Genomic DNA, 25,055 nt, shown 5'->3' with positions numbered 1-25,055 from the left:
TCATCACCTCACACCAGTTAGGATGGCCAACATCCAAAAGACAAACAACAACAAATGTTGGCGAGGATGTGGAGAAAGGGGAACCCTCCTACACTGCTGGTGGGAATGTAAACTAGTTCAACCATTGTGGAAAGCAGTATGGAGGTTCCTCAAAAAACTCAAAATAGAAATACTGTTTGACCCAGGAATTCCACTCCTAGGAATTTACCCTAAGAATGCAGGAGCCCACTTTGAAAAAGACATAAGCACCCCTATGTTTATCACAGCACTATTTACAATAGCCAAGAAATGGAAGCAACCTAAGTGTCCATCAGTAGATGAATGGATAAAGAAGATTTGGTACATATACACAATGGAATATTATTCAGCCATAAGAAGAAAACAAATCCTATCATTTGCAACAACATGGGTGGAGCTAGAGGGTATTATGCTCAGTGAAATAAGCCTGGCAGAGAAAGACAGGTATCTAATGATTTCACTCATCTATGGAGTATAAGAACAAAGAAAAACTCAAGGAACAAAACAGCAGCAGAATCACAGAACCCAAGAATGGACTGACAGTTACCAAAGGGAAAGGGACTGGGGAGTATGGGTGGGAAGGAAGGAATGAGGAAGAAAAAGGGGCATTACAATTAGCACACATAATGTAGCGGGGGGACACGGGGAAGGCAGTACAACACAGAGAAGGCAAGTAGTGATTCTATAGCATCTTACTGTGCTGATGGACAGTGACTGTAATGGGGTATGTGGTGGGGTCTTGATGATGGGGGGAGTCTAGTAACCATAATGCTGCTCATGTAATTGTACATTAATGATACCAAAATTAAAACAAAAAAAACATCAAAATACATAAATGTCAAATTTCAGGGAAAAAAACCAAACTGAAAACTCTTTGCAATAATATTGAAATATTATTGATGTGTAATGACAAAGATCTTAGTGATTTTACAGGATAATGTTCCCAATTTTCAAATTCAGCTGTCAGATGACATTTCACAAATGTAGTTTTTCCAGTACCACCATCACCAACCAATACAAATATGAACTGGATGTGGGGTTCTCCTTGGGCAGCCATCATGGTATTCCTTCCAGAAGCATCTCCAGGCCCTTCTGACTCTTGAACAATGTTTTAACAGGTGTTATTTCATTTATCCTGTCAGATTCATGAGAGTAGTAGAACAAGTAATATTGTCGTTAAGATGGCTAAACTTACTCACCAAAAGTATAATTCCCCTCACCTCTTTATAAAGTTAGCTCAGGAAAGACTGAATAAATGAAGCAAAATATCTTGTCTTCAGCTCAATGTGTTTTTTAGCAAATCAAATGATAGGTCAAATTTTTATTCCTAGGCATTGCCTCTACTTCACCACCTCCTCAGCATATTTATATTAGTTATTAGACCTCAGCAAAAGCTACTTTGAAAAGCTGCTCCTGTCCAAACCTCATTTTTGGCTTTGAAAAGGTAATGAATTCATACTGTTGGAAATTGGCAGTGAACCTTCATTCTGCCAGGCACATGGTACCACTTTTCTCTGTGGTACTTTTTTGATTGTGGCCTCCCATTATGCCCTTTAGCTTATTGGGGAAGTGGTAGATTTCAGAAGTCAACATTTGATTGAAAAGTTCCTTTGGCTTTTAACATCTACTTTAAGACATAAGAGTATTTTAAATGATATGTGGAAGCCAAGAGGATATGCTTCATGATATCCTTGCTATCCCCGAAAAAAAGGATTATTCAGCAGTTTTGCTTCATAAGACACCATGCTACCTCCTACCATTTTTATCTTTTTGTAAGAAAATGCCGCCCAGTTGACAAGAAATGCTAATTGCTTTGGCCACATTTGACATGAATAGTGCTTATGATTCAGTATCAGATATTCCTTCTATGCAAATGTGAGAGAAAAGAACCTATTAGCTTTTATTTTTGACATATTATGGTGAATAGAAGAAGTATGTGATGACCCAAAAAGGCATACTTTTTTTTAAGGGGAAAAAGATGACTTTGGAAACGATGAGATCAATTTTTAAGTAATACCTGGTCAAAAACTACAACAACCAGTCAAATAACTCATTTTGCAGTTACCTAAAAGAACAGAAGGTATTGGGGAACATTAAGCATAATTTTATGAAGAACAAATGTTGGTAGACCAGTTTTATTTTCTACTTTGATAAAGTGATAGACCATATGGACAAAAGGGAGGAGGTTTGTTATACTTAAAATTATATAATATAACTGGACTTCACTGAGGTTTCACTTGTATCACATGGTAATCACCAAAAAATCATGTTCTTTGCCATCCATCTGTTAACACAGTTGGTGAGAGAGTATTTAGAAGTAATAGCGTGGTGTTTGGAAAGAATACTGTGTCAGGAGGCACAAATAGGAGAAGGAAGAAAGGCAGAAGCTAACATTTACTGAGCACTTAAAAAAATTTTTTTTCTGTAATTTTGGTATCATTAATGTACAATTACATGAGCAACATTATGGTTACTAGACTCCCCCCATCATCAAGACCCCACCACATACCCCATTACAGTCACTGTCCATCAGCACAGTAAGATGCTATAGAATCACTACTTGCCTTCTCTGTGTTGTACTGCCTTCCCCGTGTCCCCCCGCTACATTATGTGTGCTAATTGTAATGCCCCTTTTTCCCTCTCACTCCTTCCTTCCCACCCATACTCCCCAGTCCCTTTCCCTTTGGTAACTGTCAGTCCATTCTTGGGTTCTGTGATTCTGCTGCTGTTTTGTTCCTTCAGTTTGTGCTTTGTTCTTATAGTCCACAGATGAGTGAAATCATCTGATACTTGTCCTTCTCCACCTGGCTTATTTCACTGAGCATAATACCCTCTAACTCCAGCCATTTTGTTGCAAATGGTAGGATTTGTTTTCTTCTTATGGCTGAATAATATTCCATTGTGTATATTTACCACATCTTCTTTATCCATTCATCTACTAATGGACACTTAGGTTGCTTCCATTTCTTGGCTATTGTAAATAGTGCTGTGATAAGCATAGGGGTGCATATGTCTTTTTCAAACTGGGCTCCTGCATTCTTAGGGTAAATTTCTATGAGTGGAATTCCTGGGTCAAACAGTATTTCTATTTTGAGTTTTTTGAGGAACCTCCATACTGCTTTCCACAATGGTTGAACTAGTTTACATTCCCACCAGCAGTGTAGGAGGGTTCCCCTTTCTCCATATCCTCGCCAACACTTGTTAATGTTTGTCTTTTGGATGGTGGCCATCCTAATTGGTGGGAGGTGATACCTCATTGTGGTTTTAATTTGCATTTCTCTGATGATTAGTGATGTGGAGCATCTTTTCATGTACCAGTTGGCCATCCGAATTTCTTCCTTGGAGAAGTGTCTGTTCAGATCCTCTGCACATTTTTTAATTGAATTAGTTGCTTTTTTGTTTGTTGAGATGGGTGAGCTCTTTATATATTTTGGATGTCAACCCTTTATCGGGTATGTCATTTATGGATATATTCTCCCATACTGTAGGATGACTTTTTGTTCTATTGATGGTGTCCTTTGCTGTACAGAAGCTTTTTAGCTTGATATAGTCCCACTTGTTCATTTTTGCTTTTGTTTCCCTTTCCCGAGGAGATATGTTCATGAAGAAGTTGCTAATGTTTATGTCCAAGAGATTTTTGCCTATATTTTTTCCAAGAAGATATGTTCATGAAGAAGTTGCTAATGTTTATATCCAAGAGATTTTTGCCTATGTTTTATTCTAGGTTTCATGACTTACTTTCAGGTCTTTGATCCATTTTGAATTTACTTTTGTGTATGGGGTTAGACAATGATGCAGTTTCATTCTCTTACATGTAGCTGTCCAGGTTTGCCAGCACCAGCTGTTGAAGAGGCTGTCATTTCCCCATTGTATATCCATGGCTCCTTTATCGTATATTAATTGACCATATATGTTTGGGTTAATATCTGGACTCTCTATTCTGTTCCACTGGTCTGTGGGTCTGTTCTTGTGCCAATACCAAATTGTCTTGATTAATGTGGCTTTGTAGTAGAGCTTGAAGTTGGGAATTGGGAAGTGAGATCCCCCCTGCTTTATTCTTCCTTCTCAGGATTACTTTGGCTATTTGGAGTCTTTTGTGGTTCCATATGAATTTTAGAACTATTTGTTCCAGTTTGTTGAAGAATTCTGTCTGTATTTTGATAAGGATTGCATTGAATCTGTAGATTGCTTTAGGCAGGATAGCCATTTTGACGATATTAATTCTTCCTAGCCGAGAGCATGGGATGAATTTCCATTTATTAGTGTCCTCTTTAATTTCTCTTAAGAGTGTCTTGTAGTTTTCAGAGTATAGGTCTTTCACTTCCTTGGTTAGGTTTATTCCTAGGCATTTTATTCTTTTTGATACTATTGTGAATGGAATTGTTTTCCTGATTTCTCTGTCTGCTAGTTCATCATTGGTGTATATGAGAGCAACAGATTTCAGTGTATCAATTTTGTATCCTGCAACTTTGCTGAATTCAGATATTAGATCTAGTAGTTTTGGAGTGGATTCTTTAGGGTTTTTTATGTATAATATCATGTCATCTGTAAATAGTGAGTTTGACATCTTCCTTACCAATCTGGATGCCTTTTATTTCTTTGTGTTGTCTGACTGCCATGGCTAGGACCTCCAGCACCTTGTTGAATAAAAGTGGGGAGAGTGGGCCTTCCTGTCTTTTTCCTGATCTTAGGTGAAAAGCTTTCAACTTCTCACTGTTAAGTATGATGTTGGCTGTGGTTTTATCATATATGGCCTTAATTATGTTGAGGTACTTGCCCTCTATATGCATTTTGTTGAGAGTTTTTATCATGAATGGATGTTGAATTTTGTCAAATGCTTTTTCAGCATCTATGGAGATGATGATGTGGTTTTTATCCTTCTTTTTATACAAGTGGTGGGTGATGTTGATGGATTTTCAAATGTTGTACCATCCTTGCATCCCTGAGATGAATCCCACTTGATCACGGTGTATGATCTTTTTGATGTACTTTTGAATTCGGTTTGCTAATACACTTTGTTGAGTATTTTTTGCATCTATGGTCATGAGGGATATTGGTCTGTAATTTTCTTTTTTTGTGGTGTCTTTGCCTGGTTATGGTATTAGAGTGATGCTGGCTTCCTAGAATGAATTTGGAGGTATTCCCTCCTCTTCTATTTTTTGGAAAACTTTAAAGAGATTGGGTATTATGTCTTCTCTATATGTCTGATAAAATTCAGTGGTGTATCCATCTGTTCCGGGGCTTTTGTTCTTTGGTAGTTTTTTGATTCCCGATTTAATTTCATTGCTGGTAATTGGTCTGTTTAGATTTTCTGTTTCTTCCTTGGTTAGTCTTGGAAGGTTGTATTTTTCATGATAGTTGTCCATTTCTTCTAGGTTATCCAGCTTGTTAGCATATAGATTTTCATAGTGTTCTCTAATAATTCTTTGTATTTCTGTGGTGTCCATTGTGATTTTTCCTTTCTCATTTCTGATTCAGTTTATGTGTGTAGATTCTCTTTTTCTCTTAATAAGTCTGGCTAGGGGTTTATGTATTTTGTTTATTTTCTCAAAGAACCAGCTCTTGGTTTCATTGATTTTTTCTATTGTTTTATTCTTCTCAATTTTATTTATTTCTTCTCGGATCTTTATTATGACCCTCCTTCTGCTGACTTTGGACCTCATTTGTTCTTCTTTTTCAAGTTTCAATAATTGTAACTTAGACTATTCATTTGGTATTGCTCTTCCTTCTTTATATAGGCCTGGATTGCTATATACTTTCTTCTTAGAACTGCCTTCGCTGCATCCCACAGAAGTTGGGGCTTTGTGCTGTTGTCATTTGTTCCAATATATTGCTTGATCTCTGTTTGAATTTGGTCATTGATCCATTGATTATTTAGGAGCATGTTGTTAAGCCTCCATGTGTTTGTGAGCCTTTTTGTTTTCTTTGTACAATTTATTTCTATTTTTATACCTTTGTGATCTGACAAGTTGGTTGGTAGAATTTCAATCTTTTTGAATTTACTGAGGCTCTCTTTGTGCCCTAGTATGTGGTCTCTTCTTGAAAATGTTCCATGTGCACTTGAGAAGAATGTGCATCCTTCTGCTTTTGGGTGTAGAGTTCTGTAGATGTCTGTTAGGTCCATCTGTTCTAGTGTGTTGTTCAGTGTCTCTGTGTCCTTACTTATTTTCTGTCTGGTTAATTTGTCCTTTGGAGTGAGTGGTGTGTTGAAGTCTCCCAAAATGAATGCATTGCATTCTATTTCCTCCTTTAATTCTGTTAGTATTTGTTTCACATATATTGGTGCTCCTGTATTGGGTGCATATATGTTTATAATGGTTATATCCTCTTGTTGGACTGAGCCCTTTATCATTATGTAATGTCCTTCTTTGTCTCTTGTTACTTTCTTTGTTTTGAAGTCTTTTTTGTCTGATACAAGTACTGCAACACCTGCTTTTTTCTCCCTATTGTTTGCATGAAATATCTTTTTCCATCCCTTCACTTTTAGTCTTTTTATGTCTTTGGGTTTGAGGTGAGTCTCTTGTAAACAGCATATAAATGGGTCTTGCTTTTTTATCCATTCTATTGCTCTGTGTCTTTTGATTGGTGCACTCAGTCCTTTTACCTTTAGGGTGATTATCGATAGATATGTACTTATTGCCATTGCAGGCTTTGGATTCATGGTTACCAAAGGTTCAAGGGTAGCTTCTTTACTATCTAACCATCTAACTTTAACTCATTTATTATGCTATTATAAACACAATATGATGAATCTTTATTTCTCTTTCTTCTTATTCTTTGTCCTCCACTCTTTATGTGTTAGGTGTTTTATTCTGTACTCTTCTGTGGATAGATGATTTTATTTTTTGCCTTTAGTTAGTATTTGGTTGGTCTGCTTTCTTTGCTGTGATTTCATTTTCTCTTGTGACATCTGTTTAGTCTTAGGAGTACTTCCATCTGGAGCAGTCCCTTTAAAATACTCTGTAGAAGTGGTTTGTGGGAGGCAAATTCCCTCAACTTTTGCTTATTTGGAAATTGTTTGATTCCTCCTTCAAGTTTAAATGATAATCTTGCTGGATACAGTATTCTTGGTTCAAGGCCCTTCTGTTTCATTGCTTTAAATATATCATGCCATTCTCTTCTGGCCTGTAAGGTTTCTATTGAGAAGTCTGATGATAGTCTGGTGGGTTTTCCTTTGTAGGTGATCTTTTTTCTCTCTCTGGCTTGGCTGCCTTTAGTACCCTGTCCTTGTCTTTCACCTTTGCCATTTTAATTATCATATGTCTTGGTGTTGTCCTCCTTGGGTCCCTTGTGTTGGGAGAGCTGTGCGCTTCCATGTTCTGAGAGACTATTTCCTTCCCCAGCTTGGGGAAGATTTTAGCAATTATTTCTTCAAAGACACTTTCTATTCCTTTTTGTCTCTCTTCTTCTTCTGGTATCCCTATTATGTGAATAGTGTTCCGTTTGGATTGGTCACACAGTTCTCTTAATATTCTTTCATTCCTAGAGGTACTTTTATCTCTCTCTGCCTCAGCTTGTCTGTATTCCTGTTCTCTGATTCTATTCCCTTAACAGTCTCTTGCACCTCATCCAGTCTGATCTTAAGTCCTTCCATTGATTGTTTCATTTCTTTTATCTCCCTCCATACTTCATCCCTTAGCCCTTGCATATTTCTCTGCAGCTCCATCAGCATGTTTATGACTTTTATTTTTGAATTGTTTTTCAGGAATATTGATTATATCTATCTTGCCAGGCCCTCTCTCTGGCGTTGTTTGAGTGATTTTGGACTGGACCTTATTCTTCTGCCTTTTCATGGCAATAGAAGTGATCGCCAGCAAGTGGCATGTGTGTCAGCTGGGAGAACAAAGTCCCTTCCTGCTTGCTGGTCACTTTGCCCTTCTCGGCTGCTTGTATCAGTTACCTGCACACAGGGAGCAGTCTCTGGATTAATTCCCTGAACTGCCATGGGCAGGGCGGCCCTCGGGATGGCCTAGGGCTCTGCCGTGGGTCACAGGCACATGGCATGTGTTCTCCTGTAAGAACAGCGCCCCTTTGTGCCTTCCGGACTTTGCGCCAGCTTCATCTGTCTGTGCCGGGCAGCTGCATGCTGGTGGCAGCCTCTGGGTCTGGTTCAGTTAGCTGTACACTGGGAGAAGACTCTGTGTGGTTGCTGTGCACGAGGCTGCTTCTGACTGGTCCGCAGCAATGGCAGGTCTGCCAGTTTGCTTGCAGTGCCAGTTGGGGGAAATGAACAGTAGTCTGCTTATTGCTGTGAGGGGCTTTGGAGCTTTATTGCCACCCAGAGAGTTAGAACACCTGATGTTCCTTACGATTCCCAGCCTGCTGGGCTGAGTGCGCCATGACGATTTTGTCCACCTGTTAAACCCTTGTCCCTTTAAGACTTTTAAAGTGCCTGCTTTTCTTTTGTCCCAGGGGAGCCGGCTGTGGGGACCCACTTGCAGTCTCTATCTCAGATTTTACTTTTCCATTTCTTTAATATCCAGTACACCGTGCAATGTGTGTCTGTGCTCCTGGTGCAGATTACTAGGGCTGGTTATTTAGCAGTCCTGTGCTTCTACTCCCCACCCCCGACTCTGATTCTTTTCCACCCACTGGTGGGCTGGGGATGGGGGAGTGCTTAGGTCCCGACAGGTCACGGCTTTGTATCTTACCCTTTTCGTGAGATGCTGAGTTCTCGCAGATGTAGATGTAGCCTGGCTGTTGTACTGTATCTTCTGGTTTCTCTTTTAGGAATAGTTGTATTTGCTGTATTTTCAAAATATATGTGGTTGGGGGAGGAGATTTCCACCACCTTACTCACATCGCCATCTTGATCACCTCTTTACTGAGCACTTTTTATCCAAATTTTTGTTAGATGCTTTCCAAACATATATTTCTTTACTTCTTCTAAGAGATGTTACTGTTACTTATATTTTACAATCAAGTGAAGCTCAGGGAGATTATAGATTCACAGAGCTATTAAGTAGTCAAGCTGAAATCCAGTTCTCTTTCACATGTTCCTATTGACCTTGAGCAAATCACTTCTCCACCTGTAGAACTGGGATGATTGCTCTTCATTGTTTTTAAGAAGAACATATGAAAATAATGGATGTCTAAGCTTCCAAGAAACACAGTCAACATACAACATCTGGCATCTGAAAGGAATCATTCCTGTGAGCCACATGTTACCACATGCTGAGAGGCAGTATATAGTGGAATGGGTAAGAATACAGGCTCTGGAAGTTGTTTTGAGTGCAAATCCTACCAGACATCATATTAGGCTTATCATATGCCTTATCTCATTTATTTCATTGAACAACTCTATGAGATAGATAGGATTATTATTCCTAGTTTTTACAAATAAGGTTACTGAGACACACAGATTTATGCTAACTTACCCAAGATCACATTACTAGTAAGTAGTAGTACTATGATTTGAATTGAGATAGTTTGGCTCCAGAACTCTTGTTAATCATTTTCACATGACAGGAAGCTAGAAGGAATAGTCAACCTGTGACAGAAGATAAAATTACAACTCAAAATCATTTTGATAGATAGGAGCATTGTGCTTAAACTAAAATGTGTTAATGGGATTATAAATATAATGTCAGAGAATTCAAGTTTTGTATGTCAGCTTAAAACATGAGCCATTAGTAATGCAGTTTTAAAAAAACATTTTATTGTATTAATACAAATGTAATGTCCTGCTTCTGGTGAAATTATGCCTGAAATATTATTTTACATTTTTGGTGTCTTGTTTTAAGAGGAAAATAATCAAGCCAGAGTCCAAATGAGGGTGACCAAGATGAAAAGTGAAAATTTTCATAGAAATAATTGATAATATTTTAACTGAGAACAAACAAACTAAATAAAGCAAGGCATAATAGAATTGCATTTAAATATCAAAAGGATTATGGAAAGATGGTGTGCAGAAAAAGAGTTAACATAGCAGGCCTAAAACTGCTATTCTTAGAAAAGCTTGCTTGCAAGATTGGCCCTTGGCTGGCATATGGGGACTTGGATTTTAGGATTCCCACCATTCTCTAGAAAGAATGACTCACCATGCCCAAAATGTATATACAAAGAGTGTGGCTTATGTTGAAGATTTGCTTTCCTGCTGGAGTCTGGAATTTTGGTATGGGCTGGGCAGAGGATGCCTACGTGACCAGTCCCCAGTAAAAACCTTGGGTCCTGAGTCTCTAATGAGCTTCCTTGGTTGGCAACATTTCACACATATTGTTACAACTCATTGCTAGGGGAGTTAAGGAAGAAGATTCTTGGAAGCTTGCCCCTGGTTTCCTCTGGACTTCACCTCATGTTCATGTGCCTTTTCCCTTTGCTGGTTTTGCATTGTATCTTTGCTTGGCAAAGCATAGCCAAGAGTATGAATATATATGCTGAGTCCTAATCCTCCTAGCAAATTATTGAACCTGGGGATGGTCTTGGGGACCCTGTTACAGATGGATTAGTAGTATTGTTTATTTGGTAGAAGGCCAAATTAGAACCAATGGACTGTGGTTAGAGAGAAATATTTACTTGGCCATAAGGAAAAATATCTACCACTTAAGTTTTCTTCAGTAATGAAACAAGCTGCTTTGGTGAAGGAGAGTGCTCCACCATTTAAAATATCCTAACAGAGCTGGATGAGGGGACATTTAGAAGTAACGTGTGCACTGAGTAGAAAAAAAGATTAGATTGGATCAATGTTTTGTGTTTTTTAATGTTAAAAAATATGGTTATATGAGTAATACCTAAATACATTCTCATGGTATAAAATGCAAGCAATACACATAAAACAAATCTCCCTTAACTACCTCCTATCCCCAATCCCAGTCCCTCAGTCCCTTTTCCAAAGAGAAACCACTATTACCAGTTTTGTACATCCTTTTAGTCCCTTCTCTGAAGATACAGATAATATTGTTCTGTGGGTTTTTTTTAATGAATGGTATTATATTGCATAATATTGTGCAACCTACTTTTAATAAAATGTCCTGAAGATTTTTCCATGTCAGTAAATGAAGAGGCTATTCTGTAGAGGTTAACAGAATCAGCTCTGGAACCACAACTCCTGTGTGCAGATCACTGCTGTGTCACCTATTAGCTGTTCAACTGTAACATGTTACTTAACTCCTCTTTACCTCAGTTTCCTTGTCTATAAAATGGGTGCAGCTACTGAAAACAGTATAGCAATTCCTCAAAAAGTTGAACACAGAATTACCATATGACCAAATAATTACCCTCCTAAGTTAGAATCCTATGTGATTTTCTCTTAGGACTTTCTAAGTGCAAATTATTGCTTTATTCCAAGTTAGGATAATTTCAAATATTGGGTAAGGATTTTAATAATACAGAAACTTTCTTTGCTGTATTTAATGTGAGAGGAGATAGAAAACCTAATATTATAGCATAGTATAATAATTAATGGTCATTATTGCGATTCTGAGCTGTTAATAAAATGTTGCTATGATCAGTATGATTTTTTGAGATAACATAAAGAGATTAAGTACCACGTCTTCCAGGAAGCATACCCTGTTATTGTTTTCCCAACTCACACTCCACGACCCTGAAGTGTACTTCCATGGGACTCTGTATGTCTTGTAATATACAGCTCACTTAAGGTCACTTGTTCAATTTCTGTTTCCCCAAAGAAACCAGTAAGCTCCACAGTGGCAGGGACATATCTCTTCTTCACCATCATTTACTTGATATCTGGCATGTATTCGACACTTGGCAAGTGTGTGGAAAACCTGAATGAAAGTGTATTATCTAATCTAAGTATATATATGTTTTCATCAGAAAGACGATAACATTAAATATATCTTGGTGCTTTTTAGTAGGCTTCAGTTGATAGGAAAAATTATTAATATGTAACTCTGCATCCTAACCATAATTGTTTATTTCATTATATAGGTAGATTATTTTTAAATACCTGACCACAAACCTAAATTTGTCATTTAATTTGGTAACCTCCCATCAGTTCTTTTGGTAAGTACAATTTTTGCCATTTCACAGGCAGCAATCTGAGCTTAATGACTTTGTCTCACTTAATGGAAGAGCAGAGAATAGAGCCTGTGCATCTTTTAGTGCTACCTACCTACTGATCTTTACTCTCTTTATCACCTTGATATCTCTGAACCTCTGCTCTGATTATTTGGAAAAGCAAACAAAAATCAGCCCCAGTTGACACACTATCAGTAACCTTCTCAAAGCTGTCATTCAAATGAATGCATGCCTTTTGGTTCTGAACTTTTTATGGCAACAAATGAATTTGTGGCTAAGGTCCCATTGGCATTTCACGCATTGAAAGGTCACTCCTGGTTTATGGTGTATGAGTATAGAGTCCATGTGGTTTCTCTCCTAACCATTACAGCAGTTATGGCTACTTGAGAAATGTGCTTGGTCAAATAATATTTTTTTTTTTTTTTTTTTTTTTTTTTTTTAATAATTATTTTTTATTGAAGGGTAGTTGACATACAGTATTACATTACATGAGTTTCAAGTGTACAACACAGTGGTAGAACATTTATATACATAATTCTAGGTTCCAGCTATCACCCTACCAAGCTGTTACAATATCTTGACTATATTCCCTATGCTATACATTACATCCCGGTTACTAATTTATTTTACCATTGGAAGTCTGTCCCTTTTTTTTTTTTTTTTTTTTTTTGTGAGGGCATCTCTCATATTTATTGATCAAATGGTTGTTAACGACAATAAAATTCTGTATAGGGGAGTCAATGCTCAATGCACAATCATTATTCCACCCCAAGCCTAATTTTTGTCAGTCTCCAATCTTCTGAGGCATAACAAACAAGTTTTTACATGGAGAACAAATTCTTACATAATGAATAAGTTACATAGTGAACAGTACAAGGGCAGTCATCACAGAAACTTTCGGTTTTGCTCATGCATTATGAACTATAAACAGTCAGTTCAAATATGAATACTCATTTGGTTTTTATACTTCATTTATATGTGGATACCACATTTCTCTCTTTATTATTATGATTTTTAATAAAATGCTGAAGTGGTAGGTAGATACAAGATAAAGGTAGAAAACATAGTTTAGTGTTGTAAGAGAGCACATGTAGATGATCAGGTGTGTGCCTATAGACTATGTGTTAATCCAAGCTAGACAAGGGCAATAAAACATCCACGTATGCAGAAGATTTCTCTCAGAGCGGGGGGGTGAGGTTCTAAGCCTCACCTCTGTTGACCCCCAATTTCTCACCTGATGGCCCCCCTGCGACTGTGCCTGTCTTAGGTTGTTCCTCCCTTGAGGAATCTTACCCGTCTCTGGCTAACCAGTCATCTTCCGGGGCCATACAGGGAAATGTGAAGTTGGTAAGTGAGAGAGAAGCCTTATTGTTTGAAAAAGTTAGCTTTTTACTTCTTTGCATATTTATGCCCTGTGGCTTCTATGCCCAGCATTTGTCTTGAGGTGTCTTTACCACTTGGAAGAATTATGATACTCGGTAAATTTGATATGAGGCACGAATTCTATTTGAGGGTTGTAATTAGGAAGGAAGAAGAAAACCTATAGAAGTAGCAGGTGGAAGAAAACATGGGAAGATTGATTATTTCTTTGATATATCTTCTTGTAGAGTAACTTCAGCATGTATAGGTTTTAAGCTACTACTTAAATTGCACACACACATTAACATAATAGGAGTATAGTTACATAACCAAAGCATACCTGTAATTACCAGCCATCTGCAGTGAAACCAAGAAAACCAGTTAGGCACCTTAGGCATTTGTGAAAACTTATCTATGATATGGTGGATATTGTCCAAATGAACTTGAACAGTCTGAGAGAAATCAGACAAATTAAAACAACCCATTCCTGGGGACTGTTCACATGCCATATGTTCTTTTAACAATAAATAGTTTGTAGTTGTAAGACTTTGGAGCGCTACAATTTGCACTTCTCCAAATTCTTGGTTGAGTTCCAACAGTATAGATCCAGTCCAATTTTGTTGTTTTACTGTATGCACAGGCCAGCTTAGATATCTCCTTCCTCATTCCCATGGCAAGTCCAGGAACTGGTGGGATGAGTGCATCTACAGCTGTAGCAGTGCGTGGATCTTTGTTGGGGTTTTTTGATGATCATCTTCTGGCATGAGTCTTCCCGAGAGTGCAGATGTTGGAAGTTCTTTTTCATATCGTATCTTAGTTCATTTTCGGGGTAGCCCAATTAGGCTTTGATCCTCTGTATAAACACAAACAGACCCTTTGCCTACACTTTTATATGCCCTTTATACCCTTGTGTAGAACTCGTTGGAGGTTACCACACAGGAACTGCCCTTTTTTTTTTTTTTTTTTTGCTATCACTAATCTACACTTACATGACGAATATTATGTTTACTAGGCTCTCCCCTGTACCAGGTGTCCCCTATAAACCCCTTTACAGTCACTGTCCATCAGCATAGCAAAATGTTGTAGAATCACTACTTGCCTTCTCTGTGTTGTACAGCCCTCCCTTTTCTCCTACCCCCCCATGCATGTTAATCTTAATACCCCCCTACTTCTCCCCCCCTTATCCCTCCCTACCCACCCATCCTCCCCAGTCCCTTTCCCTTTGGTACCTGTTAGTCCATTCTTGAGTTCTGTGATTCTGCTGCTGTTTTGTTCCTTCAGTTTTTCCTTTGTTCTTATATTTCACAGATAAGTGAAATCATTTGGTATTTCTCTTTCTCCGCTTGGCTTGTTTCACTGAGCATAATACCCTCCAGCTCCATCCATGTTGCTGCAAATGATTGGATTTGCCCTTTTCTTATAGCTGAGTAGTATTCCATTGTGTATATGTACCACATCTTCTTTATCCATTCATCTATTGATGGACATTTAGGTTGCTTCCAATTCTTGGCTATTGTAAATAGTGCTGCAATAAACATAGGGGTGCATCTGTCTTTCTCAAACTTGATTGCTGCATTCTTAGGGTAAATTCCTAGGAGTGGAATTCCTGGGTCAAATGGTAAGTCTGTTTTGAGCATTTTGATGTACCTCCATACTGCTTTCCACAATGGTTGAACTAACTTACATTCCCACCAGCAGTGTAGGAGGGTTCCCCTTTCTCCACAGCCTCGCCAACATTTGTTGTTGTTTGTCTTTTGGATGGCAGCCATCCTTACTGGTGTGAGGTGATACCTCATTGTAGTTTTAATTTGCATTTCTCTGATAATTAGCGATGTGGAGCATCTTTTCATGTGTCTGTTGGCCATCTGTATTTCCTTTTTGGAGAACTGTCTGTTCAGTTCCTCTGCCCATTTTTTAATTGGGTTATTTGTTTTTTGTTTGTTGAGGCGTGAGAGCTCCTTATATATTCTGGACGTCAAGCCTTTATCGGATGTGTCATTTTCAAATATATTCTCCCATACTGTAGGGATCCTTCTTGTTCTATTGATGGTGTCTTTTGCTGTACAGAAGCTTTTCAGCTTAATATAGTCCCACTTACTCATTTTTGCTGTTGTTTTCCTTGCCCGGGGAGATATGTTCAAGAAGAGGTCACTCATGTTTATGTCTAAGAGGTTTTCGCCTATGTTTTCTTCCAAGAGTTTAATGGTTTCATGGCTTATATTCAGGTCTTTGATCCATTTTGAGTTTACTTTTGTATATGGGGTTAGACAATGGTCCAGTTTCATTCTCCTACATGTAGCTGTCCAGTTTTGCCAGCACCACCTGTTGAAGAGACTGTCATTTCGCCATTGTATGTCCATGGCTCCTTTATCAAATATTAATTGACCATATATGTCTGGGTTAATGTCTGGATTCTCTAGTCTGTTCCATTGGTCTGTGGCTCTGTTCTTGTGCCAGTACCAAATTGTCTTGATTACTATGGCTTTATAGTAGAGCTTGAAGTTGGGGAGTGAGATCCCCCCTACTTTATTCTTCTTTCTCAGGATTGCTTTGGCTATTCGGGGTCTTTGGTGTTTCCATATGAATTTTTGAATTATTTGTTCCAGTTCATTGAAGAATGTTGCTGGTAGTTTCATAGGGATTGCATCAAATCTGTATATTGCTTTGGGCAGGATGGCCATTTTGACGATATTAATTCTTCCTAGCCACGAGCATGGGATGAGTTTCCATCTGTTAGTGTCCCCTTTAATTTCTCTTAAGAGTGACTTGTAGTTTTCAGAGTATAAGTCTTTCACTTCTTTGGTTAGGTTTATTCCTAGGTATTTTATTTTTTTTTGATGCAATTGTGAATGGAGTTGTTTTCCTGATTTCTCTTTCTGTTGGTTCATTGTTAGTATATAGGAAAGCCACAGATTTCTGTGTGTTGATTTTGTATCCTGCAACTTTGCTGTATTCCGATATCAGTTCTAGTAGTTTTGGGGTGGAGTCTTTAGGGTTTTTTATGTACAGTATCATGTCATCTGCAAATAGTGACAGTTTAACTTCTTCTTTACCAATCTGGATTCCTTGTATTTCTTTATTTTGTCTGATTGCCGTGGCTAGGACCTCCAGTACTATGTTAAATAACAGTGGAGAGAGTGGGCATCCCTGTCTAGTTCCCGATCTCAGAGGAAATGCTTTCAGCTTCTCGCTGTTCAATATAATGTTGGCTGTGGGTTTATCATAGATGGCCTTTATTATGTTGAGGTACTTGCCCTCTATTCCCATTTTGCTGAGAGTTTTTAACATGAATGGATGTTGAACTTTGTCAAATGCTTTTTCAGCATCTATGGAGATGATCATGTGGTTTTTGTCTTTCTTTTTGTTGATGTGGTGGATGATGTTGATGGACTTTCGAATGTTGTACCATCCTTGCATCCCTGGAATGAATCCCACTTGGTCATGGTGTATGATCCTTTTGATGTATTTTTGAATTCGGTTTGCTAATATTTTGTTGAGTATTTTTGCATCTACGTTCATCAGGGATATTGGTCTGTAGTTTTCTTTTTTGGTGGGGTCTTTGCCTGGTTTGGGTATTAGGGTTATGTTAGCTTCATAGAATGAGTTTGGGAGTATCCCCTCCTCCTCTATTTTTTGGAAAACTTTAAGGAGAATGGGTATTATGTCTTCCCTGTATGTCTGATAAAATTCCGAGGTAAATCCATCTGGCCCGGGGGTTTTGTTCTTTGGTAGTTTTTTGATTACCTCTTCAATTTCGTTGCTGGTAATTGGTCTGTTTAGATTTTCTGTTTCTTCCTGGGTCAATCTTGGAAGGTTATATTTTTCTAGGAAGTTGTCCATTTCTCCTAGGTTTCCCAGCTTGTTAGCATATAGGTTTTCATAGTATTCTCCAATAATTCTTTGCATTTCCGTGGGGTCCGTTGTGATTTTTCCTTTCTCGTTTCTGATACTGTTGATTTGTGTTGATTCTCTTTTCTTCTTAATAAGTCTGGCTAGAGGCTTATCTATTTTGTTTATTTTCTCGAAGAACCAGCTCTTGGTTTCATTGATTTTTGCTATTGTTTTATTCTTCTCAATTTTATTTATTTCTTCTCTGATCTTTATTATGTCCCTCCTTCTGCTGACCTTAGGCCTCATCTGTTCTTCTTTTTCCAATTTCGATAATTGTGACATTAGACCATTCATTTGGGATTGCTCTTCCTTTTTTAAATATGCTTGGATTGCTATATACTTTCCTCTTAAGACTGCTTTTGCTGTGTCCCACAGAAGTTGGGGCTTAGTGTTGTTGTTGTCATTTGTTTCCATATATTGCTGGATCTCCATTTTGATTTGGTCATTGATCCATTGATTATTTAGGAGCGTGTTGTTTAGCCTCCATGTGTTTGTGAGCCTCTTTGCTTTCTTTGTACAGTTTATTTCTAGTTTTATGCCTTTGTGGTCTGAAAAGTTGGTTGGTAGGATTTCAATCTTTTGGAATTTTCTGAGGCTCTTTTTGTGGCCTAGTATGTGGTCTATTCTGGAGAATGTTCCATGTGCACTTGAGAAGAATGTATAACCCGCTGCTTTTGGATGTAGAGTTCTATAGATGTCTATTAGGTCCATCTGCTCTACTGTGTTGTTCAGTGCTTCCGTGTCCTTACTTATTTTCTGCCCAGTGGATCTATCCTTTGGGGTGAGTGGTGTGTTGAAGTCTCCTAGAATGAATGCATTGCAGTCTATATCCCCCTTTAGTTCTGTTAGTATTTGTTTCACATATGCTGGTGCTCCTGTGTTGGGTGCATATATATTTAGAATGGTTATATCCTCTTGTTTGACTGAGCCCTTTATCATTATGTAGTGTCCTTCTTTATCTCTTGTTACTTTCTTTGTTTTGAAGTCTATTTTGTCTGATATTAGTACTGCAACCCCTGCTTTCTTCTCACTGTTGTTTGCTTGAAATATGTTTTTCCATCCCTTGACTTTTAGTCTGTACCTGTCTTTGGGTTTGAGGTGAGTTTCTTGTAAGCAGCATATAGATGGGTCTTGCTTTTTTATCCATTCTGTTACTCTGTGTCTTTTGATTGGTGCATTCAACCCATTAACATTTAGGGTGACTATTGAAAGATATGTACTTATTGCCATTGCAGACTTTAAATTCGTGGTTACCAAAGGTTCAGGGTTAGCCTCTTTAGTATCTTACTGCCTAACTTAGCTCGCTTATTGAGCTGTTATATACACTGTCTGGAGATTCTTTTCTTCTCTCCCTTCTTGTTCCTCCTCCTCAATTCTTCATATGTTGGGTGTTTTGTGCTGTGCTCTTTCTAGGAGTGCTCCCATCTAGAGCAGTCCCTGTAAGATGTTCTGTAGAGGTGGTTTGTGGAAAGCAAATTCCCTCAGCTTTTGTTTGTCTGGGAATTGTTTAATCCCACCGTCATATTTGAATGATAGTCGTGCTGGATACAGTATCCTTGGTTCAAGGCCCTTCTGTTTCATTGTATTAAATATATCATGCCATTCTCTTCTGGCCTGTAGGGTTTCTGTTGAGAAATCTGACGTTAGCCTGATGGGTTTCCCTTTATAGGTGACCTTTTTCTCTCTAGCTGCCTTTAACACTCTTTCCTTGTCCTTGATCTTTGCCATTTTAATTATTATGTGTCTTGGTGTTGCCCTTCTTGGATCCTTTCTGTTGGGGGTTCTGTGTATTTCCGTGGTCTGTTTGATTACTTCCTCCCCCAGTGTGGGGAAGTTTTCAGCAATTATTTCTTCTAAGATACTTTCCATCTCTTTGCCTCTCTCTTCTTCTTCTGGGACCCCTATAATACGGATATTGCTCCTTTTAGATTGGTCACACAGTTCTCTTAATATTGTTTCATTCCTGGAGATCCTTTTGTCTCTCTCTACGTCAGCTTCTATGCGTTCCTGTTCTCTGATTTCAATTCCATCAATGGCCTCTTGCATTCTATCCATTCTGCTTATAAACCCTTCCAGAGTTTGTTTCATTTCTGCGATCTCCTTTCTGGCATCTGTGATCTCTTTCCGGACTTCATCCCATTTCTCTTGCGTATTTCTCTGCATCTCTGTCAGCATGTTTATGATTCTTATTTTGAATTCTTTGTCAGGAAGACTGGTTAGGTCTGTCTCCTTCTCTGGTGTTGTCTCTGTGATCTTTGTCTGCCTGTAGCTTTGCCTTTTCATGGTGATAGGAATAGTCTGCAGAACTGGGACGAGTGACGGCTGGAAGGACTTCCTTTCTTGTTGGTTTGTGGCCCTCCTCTCCTGGGAGAACAGCGGCCTCTAGTGGCTTGTGCTGCGCAGCTGCGCGCAGACAGGGTTTCTGCTTCCTGCCCGGCTGCTATGGAGTTAATCTCCGCTGTTGCTGTGGGCGTGGCCTGGCTCGGGCAGCTACTCCAAAATGGTGGAGTCGCGTTGGAGCAGGAGCTGCTGGGAGGCTATTTATCTCCGTAAGGGGCCTCCCTGCTCCCTGCAGCCCAGGGGTTAGGGTGCCCAGAGATCCCGGATTCCCTACCTCTGGATTAAGTGACCCGCCCTGCCCCTTTAAGACTTCCAAAAAGCACCCGCCAAAACAAAACAACGACCACAAAAAAAAACAAGAAAAAAAAATTTTTTTAATTAAAAATAAAGGTGGTCGTTCGTTTTTCTTTATTCTCCGGTGCCAGCCTCAGGCCTCTGCTCACCGGTCTTTCTGCCCTGTTTCCCTAATATTGGGGTCCCTGTCCCTTTAAGACTTCCAAAAAGCGCTCGCCAAAACAAAGCAGCAAAAAAGCAAAAAAAAAAAAATGGTCGCGCGCTTTTCTTATGTCCTCTGTCGCCCAGCCTCCAGTGCCTGCTCACTGTTCTTGCTGCCCTGTTTTCCCAGAATCGAGGGCCCTGCACTCTGGCCCGGATGGCTGGGGCTGGGTGCTCGGCAGCCCTGGGCTCCGTCTCCCTCCCGCTCTGCCTGCTCTTCTCCCGCCGGGAGCTGGGGGGAGGGGCGCTCGGCTCCCGCGGGGCCGGGGCTTGTATCTTACCCCCTTCGCGAGGCGCTGGGTTCTCTCAGGTGTGGATGTGGTCTGGATATTGTCCTGTGTCCTCTGGTCTTTATTCTAGGAAGGGTTGTCTTTGTTATATTTTCATAGATATATGTTGTTTTGGGAGGAGATTTCCGCTGCTCTACTCACGCCGCCATCTTCCGACCCCTCTCCTCAAATAATATTTATAAGTAACTTTAGAAAATTCCAACCAATTCATTCTACAGCTACTAACAGAAATCCTAGAGCTAAATTGCAAAGATTATGAAATAATACTTCAAAGGGAGGTACAATGAATATAAGGGAATCCTGGCAAGATTTGCTGCAGCTGTCAGATCCCGAAAAATTAGGAATCAAATTTTGACACTTGTAATTGAATCATCCACCCTTCTAAGTGAGCCCAGGCAAACCTGTGATATTTTTAGAACCTTTCAAATCACATTACACTCTTTAGAGTTCATAGCAGGACCTGAGGCCCCTAAAATTTCCCAAGAGAGGGAGCAAAACAGAATCAAATAAATTTGGCTCAGTTCACTGTAATAGAAGTAGTGTATCATGCATGCAGTCTAGGTAATGACACAGTTTTAACCCAAGATTTGAAAACTTTTCATAGAAAAAATTTTTGAGAGTTAACTGCTTGGACAGCAATTGAAAAACCGATTAGACTTATAGTAACAGCTGTGTGGTAGTGATTTGATTTATAATAGAAACACAGAGACCTTGGATGGTGTGATTAACTGTGTTTCACAGATGGATGTTTCTGTGCCACAAGTTTCATTTAAGGCAGATTTCTATGAGCATATACCATATTGCTTATTATAAACTATCTCAAAAGAATTAGCAGTTAACTATCCACTACCATATGTAGGTAATTGCATTGTTTATGCTTGGCTTGGTGACATTTTCTAATTTAAAGATAAAAATTTAATACTAACAGGTTGGAAAAGGTTATAAATGTATTTGTATGTGTATTTATATATAGCACTAGTTACGGTGGGTGATTTGAAAAGACTGTTATTTTAGCAGAAAACAAAAGTTGCTTTGAAATATTTATAAGAAATTTTTAAGGCAAGACCTTAAAACAAATAATAGCAACTCTGAGATCAGACTTCAGGGAGTACAGATGATGTACTGGAGCAGGACACGAAAAGATGGCCTTTTCAGATGCTCTTCAAGTGTGAATTCAGACAGTACAAGACAAATGGGAGAAAAAAATGTGGCCACGGCATATTCATGCTGCTTTTGAATAGTTGATGTTATCTCATGTGACATCTAACTATCTCGGGCCTATTTCTCTAGTTTTCTATGCTTAAAAATCATTGATGATATAAATCAAGTATAAAAATCAAATGAATAATCATAATTGACCTGATTGTTTATAGTTCATGATGCGTGATCAAAACCAAAAGTTTCTGTGATGACTGCCCTTGCACTGTTCACCATGTAAGAACTTATTCACTATGTAAGAACTTGTTCACCATGTAAGAACTTGTTCATTATGCTTCAGAAGATTGGAGACTGTTGAGAATTAGGCTTGGGGTTGATTAATGATTGTGCATTGAGTCCCCTGTACAGAATTTTATTGTTGTTAACAACCATTTGATCAATAAATATGAGAGATGCCCTCTCAAAAAAAAAAAAATTGAAATGTGCTCTAGGTATCCAAATGGAAAGAGCGCCAAGATACAGCATTAGGTGGAAAGAAAAAAGTCAAGGGCAATAAAGTGTTCTTTTTGTTGTCTGGGGTGTTTTATGAGAGGAAGGGATGGTTTTCTTCCCCCTCTCATTTCACCATTTCAAATCAGAAGTCTCCTTCCTTACTGTAGACAATCTCTCTGAAATCCTCAATTGCTTTGATGTAATATCTCCATTCATCTGCAGTAAAAACTTTAGGAAGGTCTGGGAGCCTTCCTCATTTCCCATATTCTGACCTGCTCAAAACGATCGTTTATTGTCATTGGGTTGTTTGACTAGATAGGAAGTTTTAGGATCACATTTTATTTTCTCATGGTTGTGACAGGCATCGCTCCATGGCCTTCTTGAAATAACCTTTGCTCTGTAAATGTCTGAAGCCACACTTGTTTTAGTTCTCCTGGTAAAAAAAGCAACAGAAAAACTTAAACATTTTGGTTGGCTACTAAGAGGATGCTTTGTTTATCTTTAAAGTCCATAGATACAGCTTGATGCCGAGGGTTCTGTATCAACAACCTCTCCCCCTCCCAGGTTTCTATATCAATCTCCCCTTCAGGCTGTATCCTTTTAATATGGAGATTTAGGTGTTTTTATTTTCTGAAAAGCTTTATTGACCTACATATTTTAATTATAGCAGCCAAGCATGAATTATACCCAATCTGTAAAATAGGGATATAATGTTGCTTTTGTTTCTTAGAGTTTTTGTGAGAGCGTAATAATACTTTAAAAGAACTTAGTATAGTCCCCGGTGCAACAGTTAATATCTAATAAATATCACCTATGATCTGTCTATTAAAAAAAAAGAATTGATGAAATAATTGACAAAGATGTGATTTAATTAAAAATGGAAAGTAGTAAGGATATTGGACTCACAGGATTTGAATATGAGAGTACTCATTCTAGTCTAGTTTTTCTAACTTGCTGAACTTTGATGAGTTGTATTCAAACAAGTATTCATTCCTTTCTCTAAAAAGGAACTAGTGCCCCCCAACCCACTTTTTTAAATAGTTCTCTGTGGTGCTTGAGAATATAAAGTGTTTATTGTGTGGTTGCCTTGTAAAGTCCTCATAGCTAATTACTGTGGAAATAGTTTTCAAGCCAGATATTGAGGTGAAAAATTTGCAGCCGGAGCAGAGATTCTCATTTCCACATAAATATCCAGAATGATATCTGGAATCTAATAATACTTTTGAGTTTCAGAAAAGCTTGAAAAGCACTTGTAAATGGTTATATACTTAGGGAAATAAGCTGCCTTGTCCATTTAAAAAGCTAGCCCAGATTATGATCATTACTATTAAAGTTTCTAGAACATTAAACAGATAAGAAGAGAAAGACTATCTAGCAAATTCTATTTTGATCAGAGAGGAGCTGAGTCTGTAATACTGGTCTTGAAGCCAAAATCTAGCACTATAAGTCTTGATCTTATTGCTCTCAGCATCTAAAATGATGGCTGCTCTTTCATAAATGACAAATTTAGATAACAAAAATATATTGGTCCAAAACAGCAGCAGAATCACAGAACCCACGAATGGACTAACAGTTACCAAAGGGAAAGGGACTGGGGAGGATGGGTGGGAAGGGAGGGATAAGGGCGGGAAAAAGAAAGGGGAGATTACAATTAGCATGTATAATTTGGGGGCAGTACGGGGCGGGCTCTACAACACAGAGAAGACAAGTAGTGATTTTACAGCATCTTACTACACTGATGGACAGTGACTGTGAAGGGGTATGTGGGGGGGACTTGGTGAAGGGGGGAGCCTAGTAAACATAATGTTCTTCATGTAACTGTAGATTAATGATACCAAAATATATATTGGTCCAAATGATTAATAATAGCTGCTATGCTATGTAATGGGCCTTCCTGCACAGTGGCAAGCTTTGTAATCCATGTTAATGATAAATTTGCTTGATTGACCTGCTGTGGTGCACTTAACATTCCAAGGATTTGTTGCTTATCTTCTATGCCAGAGTTCTTTTACAAATTATTTTTTAATATTTAATAATTAAAAATTAAAATTTTTTTAAATATTTAAGAAATAAATCTCAGAGTATTCACTCATAACCCTACCTTCCCAACACAACAACTATTTTTATTTCTTAATTCTCTCCCAGTCTTGGTTTGAAGACACAGATAAAATTGTTCACATAGTTGTACTCAAGAGTATGTAGATTTGTAATTGCTCACAGTAGTGATTATTCTACTTTAGTTCTAAAGAGCATCCATCACACCTAGAACTTTACTTTGTTACTCATTCTAAATACTTGACATTTTAAAAATTTCTTTAGTATTTAAAAGGAACAGTAATCATCTCTTATTTTCTAGGTATTCTTTAACTGAATCTAAACAAGAGTGACAGACATTATTAATCATTATCCATTATCCGATGTCTTAGAGAATTTTAGTACATTTTATAGATCTTATTTTAAAACTACCTTGTATTTTAGACAAAGAATTGTTCATTTTATAATGTTTAACATTATGTTTTCCTCCTCAAAGGTTATAAAAATCCTTTACACAGTTATAAAGTATATTCAAGAATTGGCTTCTAAATGGTAGCAATTTTGATTATTAATAATTGCAAATATTTAGGTCAAGAATTTGTTTTTTTATTAACTCATTATAGCATAATTAATCATAACAATGATAGTTCCTATTTATTGAATGTTATACTAGGTATTAAGCTGACTGACTTACATTTTCATATCACTCTGAGATAAATATTATCTCCTTTATTATTTTTTTAGTTGAAGAAATTGATATATAAAGACAAAAATTTACTTGCGCAAGGTCACTAGGTGGTGGAGCCAGGATTTGAAATTACATTTCTCTGACACCAAAGCTGAAGATTTTAACTCTGAACTGCTTCTGTAGCCCTGTTATACTGGTCCTAGGACCTTTCATGACTAAGTTCTAAATGAAATTATTTGTGCATTTTTGCTCATATAAATTATAATAACACAGAATTCTAAGTAAATTTAATCTTTATTACTCAGTTTATT

At 38.1% G+C, this 25,055-nt stretch overlaps 1 protein-coding gene across 9 annotated transcripts in view; it reads left to right on the top strand.

Annotated features, from left to right (window-relative positions):
• Nucleotides 1-25,055, top strand: part of IFT81 (intraflagellar transport 81) — a 192,928-nt gene that overhangs the window by 121,866 nt on the left and 46,007 nt on the right. The window lies entirely within an intron of this gene.

The sequence above is a fragment of the Manis pentadactyla genome, chromosome 14, assembly GCF_030020395.1.
Source record: "Manis pentadactyla isolate mManPen7 chromosome 14, mManPen7.hap1, whole genome shotgun sequence".
NCBI classification, from domain to species: Eukaryota; Metazoa; Chordata; class Mammalia; order Pholidota; family Manidae; genus Manis; species Manis pentadactyla.
This window is presented reverse-complemented; position numbering and strand designations above follow the sequence as displayed.